The sequence below is a fragment of the Triticum dicoccoides genome, chromosome 6A (genome assembly GCF_002162155.2).
Source record: "Triticum dicoccoides isolate Atlit2015 ecotype Zavitan chromosome 6A, WEW_v2.0, whole genome shotgun sequence".
In the NCBI taxonomy this organism is placed as follows: domain Eukaryota; kingdom Viridiplantae; phylum Streptophyta; class Magnoliopsida; order Poales; family Poaceae; genus Triticum; species Triticum dicoccoides.
The window spans coordinates 207,180,018-207,185,805 of NC_041390.1; positions in this window are offsets into that span (position 1 = coordinate 207,180,018).

A 5,788-nucleotide genomic window follows, 5' to 3' on the forward strand; every position below is an offset into this window, starting at 1 on the left:
TCCCCTAAAAAAATAACTTGATGTGTATGAAAGGCTTTGTCAACTTATTATAGTCAACACACGGTTCTAGCAGCAGAGGCCATTGGATGTCTATCCAATGGATGTCGTGCTTCTTCTTCAATCTCGGATATTCTTAGCTTCGGCCGCCCAAAAAATGATTCTTCCCCCTCACATCTGGGGCGCACCGTTTCGGAGGCTGACCTGTGGGCCTACTAAGTTGGAGCGTACCAAGGGCTTTGTCAACTTAGTCAATATAAACGATTCTGGCTTCAGTGACCGTACGATGTCCATCCAACGGCCGTAGTGCTTCTTCAACCTCTGGTCTTCTTGGTCCAGCCGCCCAAAGCAGCGCTGGTCGTGCCGTCTCCTCCTGCCTCCCGTGGCCGGCTGTGCTGCCGCGGAGGCCTCACCGCCCCCATACTACTCCCACCGCTGGCCAGGCCATCCCTCCACTCACCCACACCCACTGTTATTCTACGGCGATGGCAGCCTCACACCGCAGCCGAACCAGTGAACGCTCGTACTCCTCTCTGCGTGGGCATCCACTGCCACGTCTTGCCCGGCTCCGTGTCGTCCCCTTCCTAGGCCTCGCCGTCGTCCACCGCCGTGGTGCTCTCGGCGCGGTGTGGTCAATTTGGTCAACGACCGACTTCCATCGGAAGAGTACTGTACGTGGAGAGGCTGACAGCTGGGTCCACGGCAGCCGCAAGGAAGTGCCTCCTTATTACGTAGAAAATAATTATTCCTCCACCTGACAGTGGGGACCCACCAGACGGGCCACCAGTATTTTGCGAAAAAATCGTTTCCCCGTGACTGCTGGGACCCACCGGATGGGCCACCGTATTTCGCGAAAAAAACGTTCCCCCCGCTGTCATCTCGGACCCACCGGAAGTGCCTCCTTATTACGCACAAAAAAATGAACACTCCCCCGGCTAGCTGGGACCCACCTTGATGGGAGGCTGACTTGTGGGCCTACTAAGTTGACGGGGACGAAGGGCTTTGTCAACTTAGTCAATATGAACGATTCTAGCTCCAGTGACCGTACGATGTCCATCCAACGGCCGTAGTGCTTCTTCAACCTCTGGTCTTCTTGCTCCAGCCGCCCAAAGCAGCGCCGGTCGTGCCGCATGCTCCTACCTCCCGTGGCCGGCTGTGCTGCCGCAGAGGCCTCACCGCCCCCTACTATTCCCACCGCTGGCCAGGCCCTGCGGCGACGGCAGCCTCACACCGCAGCCGAACCAGTGAACCCTCGTACTCCTCTCCGCGCGGGCTTCCACTGCCGTGTCTTCCCCGGCTCCGCGTCGTCCCCTTCCTAGGCCTCGCCATCGTCCACCGTCGTGGTGCTCTCCGCATGGCGTGGTCACCACGGGGTCCTGTTCATCCAGAGGCAACGCCACCGCTGATTGTTCATCCAAACCCCCCCGCAACCCTCACTGTTCATCCCAGAAGCAGCATCGATCGGCTTCAGTTAGCAGCAGTAGCGAAGGAATCGCACGATCGGGTTCAGTTAACAGTTATCGATCAATCGCTCGGGTTCAGTAACGCATAGCCTGCAATGCAATCGCTCAGGTTCAGTTAGAGCCCAACTCCTCACTCGGGTTCAATTAGAGCCAACGCCTCGCACACACGCGCGTACGTGTACGAGTGAAATGCGCATCGCTCGGCCCCCGACCTCCCACCATAACCTGGAACTCCTCAAAATTTTCCTCCCCCTCGCTTCTACCATGGTTTTTTCCGTCATGGACGGCCCAAAGAATGTCATGCAGCTACGTCTCCGGCCCGCCCAGGACGAAAAGCCCATTTTTTGTCATGATTTTTTGTCATAGAAGTAGGAGCCCACCACATCTATGATGACACCGGGTTTTGTCACAATTATCATCATAGAAGTGTCATATGTATGACAGGAAAAAAATTCGTTTGGCCCAAAATGTCACGGATGTGTCTTTTTTTGTAGCGCATGCTACGGGAATCACAAACTTTAACACAAGTATTTCTCAAATTCACAACTACTCAACTAGTATAACTCTAATATCACCATCTTCATACCTCAAAACAATTATCAAGTATCAAACTTCTCATAGTATTCAATGCACCTTTTATGAAAGTTTTTATTATACCCATCTTGGATGCCCATCATATTAGGACTAGTTTCATAACCAAAGCACACTACCATGTTGTTCTAAAAGACTCTCAAAATAATATAAGTGAAGCATGAGAGTTCATCTATTTCTTCAAAATAAAACCACCACCGTGCTCTAAAAGGATATAAGTGAAGCACTAGAGCAAATGACAAACTACTCCAAAAGATATAAGTGAAGATCAATGAGTAGTCGAATAGTTATGCAACTATGTGAAGACTCTCTGACATTTAAGAATTTCAGATCTTGGTATTTTATTCAAACAACAAGCAAAACAAAAGAAAATAACTTGATGCTCCAAGCAAAACACATATCATGTGGTGAATAAAAATATAGCTCCAAGTAAAGTTACCGATGAACGAAGACGAATGACGGGATGCCATCCGAGGCATCCCCAAGCTTAGGCTCTTGCTTATCCTTGAATATTACCTTTGGGTGCCTTGGGCATCCCTAAGCTTAGGCTCTTGCCACTCCTTATTCCATAGTCCATCGAATCTTTACCCAAAACTTGAAAACTTCACAACACAAAACTTAACAGAAAACTTGTAAGCTTCGTTAGTATAAGAAAATAAATCACCACTTAGGTACTGTCGTGAACTCATTATAAATTCATATTGGTGTAATATCTACTGTATTCCAACTTCTCTATGGTTCATACCCTCCGATACTACTCATAGATTCATTAAAATAAGCAAACAACACATAGAAAATAGAATCTATCAAAAACAGAACAGTCTGTAGTAATCTGTATCAAACGTATACTTATGGAACCCCAAAAATTCTGAAATAAATTTCTGGACATGAGGAATTTGTCTATTAATCATCTTCAAAAAGAATCAACTTAATCTCACTCTCCAGTAAACAATGGTAGCTAATCTCGTGAGCACTAAAGTTTCTGTTTTTACAGCAAGATCGCAAAGACTTTCCCCAAGTCTTCCCAAAGGTTGTACTTGGCACAAACACCAATTAAAACATAAAACCAAATCTAACCATAGGCTAGATAGATTATTTATTGCTAAACAGGAACAAAAAACAAGGAACAAAAATAAAATTGGGTTGCCTTCCAACAAGCGCTATCGTTTAACGCCCCTAGCTAGGCATGATGATTTCAATGATGCTCACATAAAAGATAAGAATTAAAACATAAAGAGAGCATCATGAAGAATATTACTAGCACATTTAAGTCTAACCAACTACCTATGCATAGGGATTTTGTGAGCAAACAACTTATGGGAACAACAATCAACTAGCATAGGAAAGTAAAACAAGCATAACTTCAAGATTTTAAGCACATAGAGAGGAAACTTGATATTATTGAAATTCCTACAAGCATATGTTCCTCCCTCATAATAATTTTCAGTAGAATCATGAATGAATTCAACAATATAACCATCACATAAAGCATTCTTTTCATGATCTACAAGCATAGAATTTTTATTACTCTCCACATAAGCAAAATTCTTCTCATTTAGAATAGTGGGAGTATCATAAGAAACTCGAATACTATAAATTGTTTCCATATTAAAATGTTGGAAATATGCCCTAGAGGCAATAATAAAATGGTTATTATTGTATTTCCTTGTTCATGATAATTGTCTATTGTTCATGCTATAATTTTATTAACTTGAAACCGTAATACATGTGTGAATACATAGACCACAACATGTCCCTAGTAAGCCTCTAGTTGACTAGCTCGTTGATCAATAGATGGTTATGGTTTCCTGACCATGGACATTGGATGTAATTGATAACGGGATAATGATGTGATGGACAAGACCCAATCCTAAGCATAGCATAAGATCATGTAGTTCGTTTGGTAAGAGCTTTTCTAATGTCAAGTATCATTTCCTTAGACCATGAGATTGTGCAACTCCCGGATACCGTAGGAATGCTTTGGGTGTACCAAACGTCACAATGTAACTGGGTGTCTATAAAGGTGCACTACAGGTATCTCCAAAAGTGTCTGTTGGGTTGGCACGAATCGAGACTAGGATTTGTCACTCCATGTGACGGAGAGGTATCTCTGGGCCCACTGGGTAATGCATCATCATAATGAGCTCAATGTGACTAATGAGTTAGTCACGGGATCATGCATTACGGAACGAGTAAAGAGACTTGTCGGTAACGAGATTGAACAAGGTATAGGGATACCGACGATCGAATCTCGGGCAAGTAACATACCGATAGACAAAGGGAATTGTATACGGGATTGATTGAATCCCCGATATCGTGGTTCATCCGATGAGATCATCGTGGAACATGTGGGAGCCAATATGGGTATCCAGATCCCGCTATTGGTTATTGGCGGAGAGATGTCTCGGGCATGTCTGCATGGTTCCCGAACTCGTAGGGTTTACACACTTAAGGATCGGTGACGCTAGAGTTGTTATGGGAAATAGTATGTGGTTACCGAAGGTTGTTCAGAGCCCCGGATGAGATCCCGGACGTGATGAGGAGTTCCGAAATGGTCCAGAGGTGAAGATCGATATATTGGACGAAGGGTATTGGAGTCCGGAATTGTTCTGGGGGTATCGGGTGACGACCAACGTGTCCAAAAGTGGTTTCGGAGGCCCCCGCAAGTGTTGGGGGGCTTATGGGCCAAGGGGAAGGGGCACACCAGCCCACTAAGGGGCTGTGCGCCCCTCCCACCCCATCTCACATAACCAGGAGAGGTGGGGCGCCTCCCCTAGGGCAGCCTCCCCTCCTGGCTTGGGGGGCAAGTCTCCTAGGGGTGGGGGTGCCCAAAACCCATCTAGGGTTCCCTCCCTGGCCACCACCCCTCCCCTAGATGGGATCTGAAGGGGTCGGGCCCCTCTCCCCTTCTCCTATAAATAGTGGGGGTGGGAGGGCTGCCAGAAGACCGAGACCCTTCCCCTAGCGCAGCCCCTCCCCCTCTCCTACACCTCCTCCTCCTCCGTAGAGCTTGGCGAAGCCCTGCAGGAATACCACAAGCTCCACCACCACACCGTCGTGCTGCCGGAGTTCTCCCTCAACTTCTCCTCTCCTCTTGCTGGATCAAGAAGGAGGAGACGTCCCCAGGCTATACGTGTGTTGAACGCGGAGGCGCCGTCCGTTCGGTGCTTAGATCGGAATCGACCGCGATCTGAATCGTTGCATGTATGACTCCACCAACCGTGTTCTTGTAACGCTTCCGCTTAGCGATCTTCAAGGGTATGAAGATGCACTCCCTCTCTCTCGTTGCTAGTATCTCCTAGATTGATCTTGGTGAAACGTAGGAAAATTTTGAGTTATTGCTACGTTCCCCAACAGTGGCATCATGAGCTAGGTCTATGCGTAGGTTCTATGCACGAGTAGAACACGAAGTAGTTGTGGGCGATGATTTGTTCAATTTGCTTGCCGTTACTAGTCTTATCTTGATTCGGCGGCATTGTGGGATGAAGCGGCCCGGACCGACCTTACACGTACACTTACGTGAGACAGGTTCCACCGACTGACATGCACTTGATGCATAAGGTGGCTAGCGGGTGTCTGTCTCTCCCACTTTAGTCGGATCGGATTCGATGAAAAGGGTCCTTATGAAGGGTAAATAGCAATTGGCATATCACCTTGTGGTATTGCGTAGGTAAGAAACGTTCTTGCTAGAAACCCATAGCAGCCACGTAAAACATGCAACAACAATTAGAGGACGT